At 47.7% G+C, this 13,536-nt stretch overlaps 1 pseudogene across 1 annotated transcript in view; it reads left to right on the top strand.

Moving 5' to 3' along the window:
- Positions 1 to 13,536, top strand: part of LOC311225105 (dystrobrevin beta-like) — a 107,375-nt pseudogene that overhangs the window by 25,918 nt on the left and 67,921 nt on the right. Inside the window, exons 5-8 of the transcript in view lie at positions 692 to 846; positions 5,932 to 6,038; positions 9,044 to 9,210; positions 11,582 to 11,706. The product of the transcript in view is annotated as a dystrobrevin beta-like (transcript). The remainder of the gene's footprint in view (positions 1 to 691; positions 847 to 5,931; positions 6,039 to 9,043; positions 9,211 to 11,581; positions 11,707 to 13,536) is intronic.

Below are 13,536 nucleotides of genomic sequence, written 5' to 3'. Positions count from 1 at the left end.
ACCAGGCCGTCATTGTAAATACGAATTTGTTCTTAATTGACCTGCCTGGTTAAATAAAGGTTAAATAAAGGTTAAATGACTCTGGGGGGGATGATGGCAAAATAAGTGTATTTCCCAAAATGTCGGAGTACTCCTTTAAATTCAAGGCGTTACCATAGTCTTAGTTTGTTGCCATGATCCTAAGATCCATTATTATCTAAACACATGATTTCTTTTGTCACTCTGCAGTGCAGTTGCTCAAAGGATACACACGGGGGCGATGTTGGAACACGTATATTGTACACATGTCATACAATGCATTGAATACATGCTTTAAGTTGTCTACTGTTTTGACACTTGAACATTGTGTATCGTTAATCTTTTGTCAAATATATTTAAGGAAATATTTTGAACACCTGCCACATGCCTGTAGGTTTGATTTGAGCTTTGGTAGGGACACTTAATACATTCCTTTGCACTAATCTGAGCATAAATACTGTTTTCTGAGCTACAAAGAGCATGATGATCCTTTAATTAACCGCCTGAACTGATGCACATGGCCTTCATATCAATCGTGACAACGGACGGGACGTTCTCTCTCTCTCTCTCTCTCTCTCTCTCTCTCTCTCTCTCTCTCTCTCTCTCTCTCTCTCTCTCTCTCTCTCTCTCTCTCTCTCTCTCTCTCTCTCCCCCCCCCCCCCCCCCCTCTCAGATGTCTTCTCACAGCTCTCGGACTCCAGTGGAGTGATGGTCTTCGCCAAGTTCGACCAGTTTCTCCGCGAGGTGCTGAAGCTGCCCACGGCCGTGTTCGAGGGCCCGTCGTTCGGCTACACGGAGCACTCTGTACGGACATGCTTCCCCCAACAGGTGAGGGGCCAGGAGCACTCTGTACGGACATGCTTCCCCCAACAGGTGAGGGGCCAGGAGCACTCTGTGAGGACATGCTTCCCCCAACAGGTGAGAGGCCAGGAGCACTCTGTACGGACATGCTTCCCCCAACAGGTGAGGGGCCAGGAGCACTCTGTGAGGACATGCTTCCCCCAACAGGTGAGAGGCCAGGAGCACTCTGTAGGGACATGCTTCCCCCAACAGGTGAGAGGCCAGGAGCACTCTGTGCGGACATGCTTCCCCCAACAGGTGAGAGGCCAGGAGCACTCTGTACGGACATGCTTCCCCCAACAGGTGAGGGGCCAGGAGCACTCTGTGCGGACATGCTTCCCCCAACAGGTGAGGGGCCAGGAGCACTCTGTGAGGACATGCTTCCCCCAACAGGTGAGAGGCCAGGAGCACTCTGTGAGGACATGCTTCCCCCAACAGGTGAGAGGCCAGGAGCACTCTGTAGGGACATGCTTCCCCCAACAGGTGAGAGGCCAGGGGCACTCTGTACGGACATGCTTCCCCCAACAGGTGAGAGGCCAGGAGCACTCTGTAGGGACATGCTTCCCCCAACAGGTGAGAGGCCAGGAGCACTCTGTACGGACATGCTTCCCCCAACAGGTGAGAGGCCAGGAGCACTCTGTACGGACATGCTTCCCCCAACAGGTGAGAGGCCAGGAGCACTCTGTACGGACATGCTTCCCCCAACAGGTGAGAGGCCAGGAGCACTCTGTACGGACATGCTTCCCCCAACAGGTGAGGGGCCAGGAGCACTCTGTACGGACATGCTTCCCCCAACAGGTGAGGGGCCAGGAGCACTCTGTACGGACATGCTTCCCCCAACAGGTGAGAGGCCAGGAGCACTCTGTACGGACATGCTTCCCCCAACAGGTGAGAGGCCAGGAGCACTCTGTACGGACATGCTTCCCCCAACAGGTGAGAGGCCAGGAGCACTCTGTACGGACATGCTTCCCCCAACAGGTGAGAGGCCCGGAGGACTCTGTACGGACATGCTTCCCCCAACAGGTGAGAGGCCCGGAGGACTCTGTACGGACATGCTACCCCCAACAGGTGAGAGGCCCGGAGGACATGCTTCCCCCAACAGGTGAGAGGCCCGGAGCACCGCCTTCCTTCTGGGACCAGTGGTCAGATTGATGTTATGATTTCACCATGTTTACTCCATATATAATACTACTCCTCACCTTCAAAGCCCTCCATAGCCTGGCCCCCCCTACCTGACTGATCTCCTTCTCCCCTACCGCCCCACCCGTTCCCTCCGGTCCTCCTCCACTGCCTCCCTCACTGTCCCGACATCCAAACTTAAAAACGTTGGTGATCGGGCCTTCTCTCGTACTGCACCCCGACTCTGGAACTCCCTCCCTCAGACCATCAGAGACTCCCCTACACTCTACACTCTCCACCTTCAAATCCCGCCTCAAAACCCACCTGTTCTCCCTAGCCTTCAACCCCCCCCACCCATAACCCCCCCATCCCCTCCAACCTGTTCTGATCTTTGTTACTGTGGCCTTATGTTTTCTGTGTCGTGCTGTTCTCCCTGTTTCCCGTGGTCTTATGTTCTTTTGTTTTCCCGCCTAATGTCAGCGACGTCAGGTTCCTGAGAAGCGCTTTACAAATTAAATGAATTATTATTATTATTTGTATCCAGGGTCCATATTATTTACAAAGCTTCTCAAAAGGCTTTATACCTGTATCACTGTACATACTGTATATCCATATGTGTCTGAATATACCTGCATATAATCCTTCTATATACCTACTTTTATACACAAATCAAATCAAATAACATTTATTTGTAAGGCCCGACAACACACGTTAATGTCCCCATGGGGCCGGACACGTCTTCTTTAAGGCCCGACAACACACGTTAATGTCCCCATGGGGCCGGACACGTCTTCTTTAAGGCCCGACAACACACGTTAATGTCCCCATGGGCCGGACACGTCTTCTTTAAGGCCCGACAACACACGTTAATGTCCCCATGGGCCGGACACGTCTTCTTTAAGGCCCGACAACACACGTTAATGTCCCCATGGGGCCGGACACGTCTTCTTTAAGGCCCGACAACACACGTTAATGTCCCCATGGGCCGGACACGTCTTCTTTAAGGCCCGACAACACACGTTAATGTCCCCATGGGCCGGACACGTCTTCTTTAAGGCCCGACAACACACGTTAATGTCCCCATGGGGCCGGACACGTCTTCTTTAAGGCCCGACAACACACGTTAATGTCCCCATGGGCCGGACACGTCTTCTTTAAGGCCCGACAACACACGTTAATGTCCCCATGGGGCCGGACACGTCTTCTTTAAGGCCCGACAACACACGTTAATGTCCCCATGGGGCCGGACACGTCTTCCAAGTCTATCACAATAAATCAAGAACAAAACGAAAAACACCATGAAATCCAAAATAACATGTAAAATAAATAAATGCAACGCTCCCAGACGCGAAGGTAAGGAAAAACTCACTAAAAACCTAGCAATAGGAAAAAAGCACCACAGGCAATGTGGAGGAGAGAAAACTTAGAAGGGCCGTTCAAGGGGGGATCTCCCTTCTTAGATGTCGGTGATAGTAGTGTTGCTATAAAACAGGCAAGACAGTTGGTAAGTATGTACATGTAGCACTTGTATCACTAACAGTAACAGCTGTTCGCCACGGACCAGTTCTAGGTTCGAATGAGGAGAGGAGTAATATACACAGTTAAAGGAGTAGTAGACCAGAGACAAGGTCATAACAGTGAGCGGTAGTTTATTCACAACAAGCGCGCTAACTAGACAATTGCAATACATACAGTGAGGTAAAGTGAAGTATCCCTTTTTTGGTTTTTTCATTAACCACATTAACCACGGTTCAGACGTCTCTGAGGTTATCACTAGCTAAAAGCTAGGTTTCAAGTTGGACATTAGATGTATCCCTTTTTCGTGAGTAACTCATTATCTTTCTTCTGCAATTGCAGATCAGTAAACTCTATAACAGTTTATCATTCAGTAAACTCTATATCAGTTTATCATTTCAGTAGGTAAGTGTTTAAACATATTAATTTAAACCTTTAAGTGTGCAGGGAATGCAAGTACCTTATTAGGTGAAATTACCCTTTAAACTCTTCCTTTGCAGGTGTAATACGAACAAAGTACCAGTAGAAATATTCAAGGTTATAGGAATGCAAATACCTTATCAGGTGAAATTACCCTTTAAACCATCTTTCTTTACAGGAGAACCATCAGTGATTCAACTATAATCAATATGTTACCAGTGAGATTCAAGTATCTTACTGGGTGCATTGACCCTTTAACTCGTCCTCTTTACACGAGAACGTCAGTAGTTCAGGTATCTTATTGGGTGAATTTACCCTTTAACTCTCCCTCTTACAGGAGAAATATCAGTGGTTCAAGTATCTTACTGGGTACATTTACCCTTTAACTCTTCTCCCTTCTTACAGGAGAAATATCAGTGGTTCAAGTATCTTACTGGGTGCATTTACCCTTTAACTCTCCCTTCTTACAGGAGAAATATCAGTACCCATATATACAATGTGCATCAATCAAATACAAAATACAATATCAAAATACAAAAGGTGAAACGGGGTCAAAAGCCCTTGGAAGTCCTTGTGCTCTCGTTCAATCAGTTCGTATCATAGAAAAGGATATGATGAGTTCAATTAGTTCGCAAATTCCTGATCCACTTCCTCACTGGGAATGAGGAAGGTAATTTCACAATCCTACCAGGCTGTTGAGGCAACAGGGGTAATCAGATCAGGCGGGGGTATAGCCTTGATCTAGATCTGAGGTTCAGTGGGTTGGCTCGCCATCTTGTGTCGGTCCGGCACACTGCCTCGTCCCGCGTGGGCACACGTGGTGATGGGTGGTCGGTCGGGACTCCTGGGAACTCTTCCCAGGGGTGGAACGGGGTGCTAGAAAAACCTGGCCTGCGTTATACAGCTATTCAGAAAATAAAAGCTACCGTATTTACCATCTTTCATTGCTTCATCATCTTTTCATTGCTTTTAGAATGAATAATCAATCAGGCTACTTTTAGCTATGCTAAGCTAAAGTAGGCTACCTTATCGCAGCACGTGGGAATATCCATCTGTCTTATGCTAAGTTAGGCTAAAGTGCACTAGCATATGCGAACATTCCTCACATTCCATTTACAGACATTTCAATGCACACATTTCTACAATATAACAATAATAAATATGAATAACTATCTACTCTTCACACGTGGACGGGCCACAGTCCAGAGTGCACCACAGCAATTAGTATACAATTAACATAGGCATAAAATCAGCACACAAATTGACCAAATAAAAATTACATACATTTCAGACATAAGAATAGGTAATAAAGACAATAAAAAATTGTGCAATGTAAACGTGCAGACTTAACCCTTCCACTGCCGCACCACCAAACGGTTAACCCTTTCACTGCGACAATACACAGAAGGTTAACCCTTTCACTGCCACACGACAGCCGGTAACCGTCGGTAGTGTGATAGTAAAGGGTTAACCTTCTGTAGTGTGGCAGTGAAAGGGTTAAAAGGCATCATATCAAAACCAGTTACAGACTGTTGCAGGCAGGCCTGCAGGTAAACCTCTAAACTCCCCTGCTTTAGTTTGTGAATACGGTGGCAGACGTTATTCAGAGCATCCTCTCTGGATGGAACTCAGGGATGAGGAAGGGATTTGACAATCACGGGTGTTTACAATTTTATTTGATTTCTTTCATGTTTTACATATATAGTTTTTGTTTTTTGTTTTGCATATATATATATATATATTTGTTTTTTGAGGTTTTAAATGAGTACACTCATTTGAGTAGTGGGAAAGGGGTAGGATTAAATAAGTGTATACTTCTTCCTACTCCTTTTCGAACTCGATGTAAATTGAGTTATGTTTTGCTTTTGTTTATAAAAAAAAAGAAAAAAGTCATTTAATTTCTTGAAATCAATGATTTGTTTTGATTTTATATTGTTTGTATTTATTTACATGTTCGAAATAAAGATTTCAAAACTCATCAAAATCACATCACTGAGCGCGTGTTTGTGTTTCCTCCAGAAGAAGATCCTGCTGAACACCTTCCTGGACGTGTTGATGGCCGACCCCCCCCCTCAGTGCCTGGTGTGGTTACCTCTCATGCACCGGCTGGCCAACGTGGAAGAACGGTGAGACCCCCCCCCTCAGTGCCTGGTGTGGTTACCTCTCATGCACCGGCTGGCCAACGTGGAGAACGGTGAGACCCCCCCCCTCAGTGCCTGGTGTGGTTACCTCTCATGCACCGGCTGGCCAACGTGGAGAACGGTGAGACCCCCCCCCCTCAGTGCTGGTGTGGTTACCTCTCATGCACCGGCTGGCCAACGTGGAGAACGGTGAGACCCCCCCCCCCCCTCAGTGCCTGGTGTGGTTACCTCTCATGCACCGGCTGGCCAACGTGGAGAACGGTGAGACCCCCCCCCCCTCAGTGCCTGGTGTGGTTACCTCTCATGCACCGGCTGGCCAACGTGGAGAACGGTGAGACCCCCCCCCTCAGTGCCTGGTGTGGTTACCTCTCATGCACCGGCTGGCCAACGTGGAGAACGGTAGACCCCCCCCCTCAGTGCCTGGTGTGTTTACCTCTCATGCACCGGCTGGCCAACGTGGAGAACGTTGAGACCCCCCCCCCCCCCCCTCAGTGCCTGGTGTGGTTACCTCTCATGCACCGGCTGGCCAACGTGGAGAACGGTGAGACCCCCCCCCCCCCCCTCAGTGCCTGGTGTGGTTACCTCTCATGCACCGGCTGGCCAACGTGGAGAACGGTGAGACCCCCCCCCTCAGTGCCTGGTGTGTTTACCTCTCATGCACCGGCTGGCCAACGTGGAGAACGGTGAGACCCCCCCCCCTCAGTGCCTGGTGTGTTTACCTCTCATGCACCGGCTGGCCAACGTGGAGAACGGTGAGACCCCCCCCCCCCCCCCTCAGTGCCTGTGTGGTTACCTCTCATGCACCGGCTGGCCAACGTGGAGAACGGTGAGCCCCCCCCCCCTCAGTGCCTGGTGTGGTTACCTCTCATGCACCGGCTGGCCAACGTGGAGAACGGTGAGACCCCCCCCCTCAGTGCCTGGTGTGGTTACCTCTCATGCACCGGCTGGCCAACGTGGAGAACGGTGAGACCCCCCCCCCCCTCAGTGCCTGGTGTGGTTACCTCTCATGCACCGGCTGGCCAACGTGGAGAACGGTGAGACCCCCCCCTCAGTGCCTGGTGTGGTTACCTCTCATGCACCGGCTGGCCAACGTGGAGAACGGTGAGGCTCCCAGCTCCACGCCGCGCCGCGCCCGGGTGTCCAGTAGGGTCACCAGAGGGTCTCCTCACGGCCCCCAGTAGGGGTCACCAGAGGGTCTCCTCACGGCCCCCAGTAGGGGTCACCAGAGGGTCTCCTCACGGCCCCCAGTAGGGGTCACCAGAGGGTCTCCTCACGGCCCCCAGTAGGGTCACCAGAGGTCTCCTCACGGCCCCAGTAGGGGTCACCAGAGGGTCTCCTCACGGCCCCCAGTAGGGGTCACCAGAGGGTCTCCTCACGGCCCCCAGTAGGGGTCACCAGAGGGTCTCCTCACGATACGATACTATCATGACACTTAAGTCACGATACGATAGTGTTGCGATTCAAAATATATTGCGATATGCTGAGTATTGCAATATTAATATTGCGATATATTGCGATTTATTACCGTTTTTCAACTGCAAAGTGAAACTTTGTCAACATGTTTTATCTAATCAAATAAAGTTTTCAGTCTGTTCATCTCACTTCAATCATTTTATTGCAGAACATGGTATTTTCTCCAGCAGACAGATGTCAACACTGTCATCTGTGTTGCATGTACCTGACAAACTGAACTGTTTGTATTACAGTCATATTCCAACTTAACTGGATGCACACGTGTGTGTGTGTGTGTGTGTGTGTGTGTGTGTGTGTGGACTATTGTACTATTACAGGTATTGAAATGAACAATGCAACTTCCTTAAACAAAAACAATTATTGTATTTTAAAAAATATATATATTTATAAATAAGTAATAAGATATCGATACTTGGTGTCCTTGTATCGATACAGTATCGCCACGCAAAGTATCGCGATACTATACTGTATCGATATTTCCCCACCACTGCTCCTCAGACTCCTCAGACTCCTCAGTTAGTGGGGCGGGCCTCCCCCGAGGGTTTCAACCAGACTGTGCTGAACCAGGGGGCGGACCGGAGGGGCGGGGGCTGAGCCTCAACCAGGGGGCGGACCGGAGGGGCGGGGCTAGGGGGCGGACCGGAGGGGGGGCCGGAGGGGGGCTGAGCCTCAACCAGGGGGCGGGGCGGGGCTAGGGGGCGGACCGGACCGGAGGGGGGCTGAGCCTCAACCAGGGGGCGGACCGGAGGGGCGGGGCTAGGGGCGGACCGGACCGGAGGGGGGGGGGCTAGGGGGCGGACCGGACCAGACCGGAGGGGGAAAGAAGCCATTTTCTGTCATTTCCTGCGACTTAAAAACATAATTTCGATAAAATAGCAAACAAATAGTAAGTTCCAAATTAGAATATATCATTTATATATATATTTTTTTAAAGATCTTTTTATTTCAAAAAGATTCTGTAGAACATTTAGGGGATACAATATCGTTTTCTTTTTGAGTAAACAAACAATAATAATAAAATAAAAAATAAAAGTCTAAAATAAATAAATACAAAACAACCCCCACCCCCCAAACTGAAATAATAACTGTAAAACGAGTATATAATCACACATATATATAATTCACGTACAAAATATAATAAAAATAAGTCATATTTTTTTTAAGTATAGTGCATAAGGTTGCACAATAGAAAACACATGCATGCACACACACACACACACGCACACACACACACACACACACACACACACACACACACACGCACGCACGCACGCACGCACACACGTAACACACACACGTATACACACGCACGCCGCAACACGCACGCACGCACGCACACACACACACACACACACACACACACACACAGTGGAACAGAGGACTGAGCAATCACGTGTTAGACAATGATTCACTGCAAAATAATAAAATACTTATATATATATATATATAATATTTTTTTAACTCATGTTGGTCCTGAGTTAGTTGCTCCAGCTGACCTCTCCTCTCCCGTCCTCCAGTCTTCCATCCGGTGGAGTGCTCCTACTGCCGGAGTGAGAGTATGATGGGTTTCCGCTACCGATGCCAACAGTGCCATGGCTACCAGCTCTGTCAGAGCTGCTTCTGGCGTGGCCATGCCAACGGTCCCCATAGCAACCAGCACCAGATGAAAGAGCACTCGTCTTGGGTAAGGCAGAGAGCCCTGTGCCCCCCTACCCCCCCCCCCCCCCCCCCCATCGTCATCCTACGTCCAAAACAATAGAGAAGTCAATTATTGCTCTGTGCGTGTACAGTAGGATGATTTATCTTTTTCTTCTCTAACCCTTTTCACACAACCGACGGCGATGCTCCATCATTAGCATCATTAGCTCCGCGGATGCGGAGCTAATGATGCTAATGATGGAGCATCGCCGTCGGTTGTGTGATATTAAAGGGTTAACCTTCTGTCGTGTGGCAGTGAAAGGGTTAAAAAAAGCCTTAATGGATAAAATAATTCAGGAGTACAGTTTTGAGTAAAACATCAAAAAAAAATTTCTTCAAAAAAATTATATCTTGCAGCATATTTTCTTTCTTATATTAAAATATATTTAGTTTTTAGGGATTTGTAAAGGATAGGCAAAAATAAGCATGTGCTTCATTCAGCCTATTCCTTTTTTCCCCGGTCGTTGATTTTGGATTTTGTGTGCGAGCTTGCCTTGAATAATGTACATTTGTGTATTTTTTTTCTTCTCTTTTTTCTTTTCCTTTTGTAAGTCCACACGAGTGTGTTTGATTTGTCTGTAAACAAGACCGAAAAATAAACTTCATTCATTCATTCATTCATTTCTATAATAGCTAGCCTGTATGTTTGTGTAACTTCAGAACGGTCACCCTTCCCTCCATCTTCTCCATAGTTTGTATTACTGATTGTCTTGTCTGTGTCGTGCCGCTTCCTCCGCGCTCAGTCATCACGGCGTGTGATTGAAACCAGGGCGCTGCGCTTCCCACTCAGTGTCCCACCGATACCAAGGATGGTTTGGGAAGGTCTCGGACGCCAGAGTGAACCGAGCACCCCGGCATAATGTACTATAGTGAAACCTGTATAGTTTCTGTGGCGTGTTTTTGATACACGCTGTAGACTTGTCTGTACATGTCTGATGTAAATATTTTTCATGCTGTGTTTTTAACCTGTTCTTAATTAATTACCTGTATGCCATATATGTTATGCTTTATTTTTTAGCGGGGGCAGGGACAACAGTTGAAAACTTGCTTTGGCCAACACTGTCTCACACATTTACATTTATGTTCATTAACGTGTGCTGTCCCTGTTCAAATATACAGTCTAAACTGAAACTGAAACTTACCACAGACATACTGATACTGTAGTGATTCACGATATTAATGGTGGAATATCATAGTGATTTATGGTGAATCAAATCAGATTAAAATCTGTTTCTGTGGGTTTCTTTTGTACACATTATAGATTTACCACATACATACTATAATATATGTATCATATATACACTATATACTATAATAATTTAACCATAGTATATCTATAGTGGAATATTATAGAAATCTGTGGTGAATCACTATATTCCTGTGATTTGTACACACACTAATACTTACCATAGAAATACAACTGTTATGGTTATGTCTGTAGTGACTCACTTAGTGCATACATAAGAAACACATACTATAAGAGATAAGATCAGATATTCCTTTATTGATCCCTTTAAGAAATTCTGGGTCATAGCAGCATGGTGGAGGGGGGAGGGGATGGGCAGGCATGGGCAGGGTAATAGAAGAAATACATACATATAGGCAATATAATTAGATTTGAATATAGAAATATGAGAGACACTAAACAGTGCAAACAATATAATGAACTCTGAATATAAAAATATGAGAAAAATAAACAATGTAAACAAAGGGTCTGTATGCAAAACCAGGCGATACTAACTGCATTATTGAACCCAGTAAGGGATTCAGGGGAGCTTTAAAGGGTTAAGAACCACTTCTATACTATACGATACTTCCCAAAGGTCAGTGAATACCACGACCACACCACCAGAGGGCGCTCCACAAATCATGTTCAACCCAGATTCGGCTCAAACAAGGGACTAAACACGTTTCGCAATTATGCCACAACAATGTGGAACGCCCTACCCAAAGCCGTAAAGTAATGTGAATCACTACCCTCCTTCAAAACCGCTCTCAAAGAGCACCTACGGGAGGCTGCAATTAGAAACTGGCCCCGGTAAATGTCCAAACACACCCACCCACCCACCCAACCCCCTCCAATGTACAGTTTCTTCCCCTTTGGATGTACAGTATATCTTTTTTATGATTTATTTTTCTCACACAATACTGTATATCTGTATGTTGTGTATGTCATAAATGTCTTGATGAATTGAAAATGGGGGACCCTGATGTAAACAAGACGAAAGTCTTTCTCTGGTCTGCATCCTCTTAACAATTGTGTGTATTGAGCCGTACTGTATTGTACCCATTCTGCAATCTGTTAAATAAAGTTTTCAATCAATAATGTGTCACATTTTGTTCTGCCCTCCTCACAGAAGTCTCCGGCCAAAAAGCTGAGCCACGCCATCAGTAAATCACTGGGCTGTGTTCCCATCGGAGAACCCCCCCACCCAGTGTTCCCCGAGCAGGCGGAGAGACCCCCGGACCTGGCCCACGCTGTGTAAGTCCTCCACCCCCCCTCCAACCCCTCCTCCAACCCCTCCTCCAGCCCCTCCTCCAGCCCCTCCCCCTCCAACCCCTCCTCCAACCCCTCCTCCAGACTGTCACCAGACTGTACACTGTCACCAGACCAGACTGTACACTGTCACCAGACTGTACACTGTCACCAGACTGTACACTGTCACCAGACTGTACACTGTCACCAGACTGTACACTGTCACCAGACTGTACACTGTCACCAGACTGTACACTGTCACCAGACCAGACTGTACACTGTCACCAGACTGTACACTGTCACCAGACTGTACACTGTCACCAGACTGTACACTGTCACCAGACTGTACACTGTCACCAGACTGTACACTGTCACCAGACTGTACACTGTCACCAGACCAGACTGTACACTGTCACCAGACCAGACTGTACACTGTCACCAGACTGTACACTGTCACCAGACTGTACACTGTCACCAGACTGTACACTGTCACCAGACTGTACACTGTCACCAGACTGTACACTGTCACCAGACTGTACACTGTCACCAGACTGTACACTGTCACCAGACTGTACACTGTCACCAGACTGTACACTGTCACCAGACTGTACACTGTCACCAGACTGTACACTGTCACCAGACTGTACACACTGTCACCAGACTGTACACTGTCACCAGACTGTACACTGTCACCAGACCAGACTGTACACTGTCACCAGACTGTACACTGTCACCAGACTGTACACTGTCACCAGACTGTACACACTGTCACCAGACTGTACACTGTCACCAGACTGTACACTGTCACCAGACTGTACACTGTCACCAGACTGTACACTGTCACCAGACTGTACACTGTCACCAGACCAGACTGTACACTGTCACCAGACTGTACACTGTCACCAGACTGTACACTGTCACCAGACTGTACACTGTCACCAGACTGTACACTGTCACCAGACCAGACTGTACACTGTCACCAGACTGTACACTGTCACCAGACTGTACACTGTCACCAGACTGTACACTGTCACCAGACCAGACTGTACACTGTCACCAGACTGTACACTGTCACCCCCCAGACAGACTGTACACCCCCCCCCCCCCCCGCTGCCTGGTGTAAATCTTGTTCTCCGGCGTCGAGGCGTCTGGAAGTCATTACAGAGGAAATGCATTATGTCTTAAACCCTCGCCGCCCTTAAGCCCCTCGGTCTCATTTACATTTCAGTTGAGAAGTTGTACGATTTCCATAATCAATTCCGCCACCGAGATATATCCACAGCGCTTGGTTCGCTTTATTATTATTATTTATTTTTCTCTCAATATTTTCTCATCGTTGTTAGTCCACTGGCCCAAGATCCTCTAACACCATGGGAGCACCAAATGTTGTCTTTTTTCTTATGTTATGTTAGAATAGCAGTAGCTTTGAATGTGCACATGATCATCTGTGAAGGACAAAAATTCAAAAAAGAAATTGACAATAATAGGGGCTTGGGAGAATCTCCATTGGGGATAACTCCGTCACTAGGGGGGGGGGGGGGGGGGGCTCTCCCTAGGAGAGCTGATTCCCCTCCAACCCACCAACGGGGGCAAAACTGGGAAGTGCTAATTATATGGCCTATTTTGTTTTAATTTTAATTTTGTAAGTCATGTTAGAATAGCGTTTGCTATAAATGTATATGGTGATATCAATGACATGGGAGATACAGAAGTGGGCGGGCTTTGTTCAGTGGGGGGGAATGTTGGGGGGGGAGACCATCGTTCCGGCGGTTCGACCCGGGAGAGGGGGACCTTGCGTGTTGTGGGGTCGGTACGGGTGGGGTGGGGCTCCTTGGG

This window comes from Notolepis coatsorum, assembly GCF_963971535.1.
Source record: "Notolepis coatsorum genome assembly, chromosome: 3".
Lineage (NCBI taxonomy): Eukaryota > Metazoa > Chordata > Actinopteri > Aulopiformes > Paralepididae > Notolepis > Notolepis coatsorum.
The sequence above is the reverse complement of the archived record's forward strand: the minus strand, read 5'-3'. Positions and strand labels throughout refer to the sequence as shown.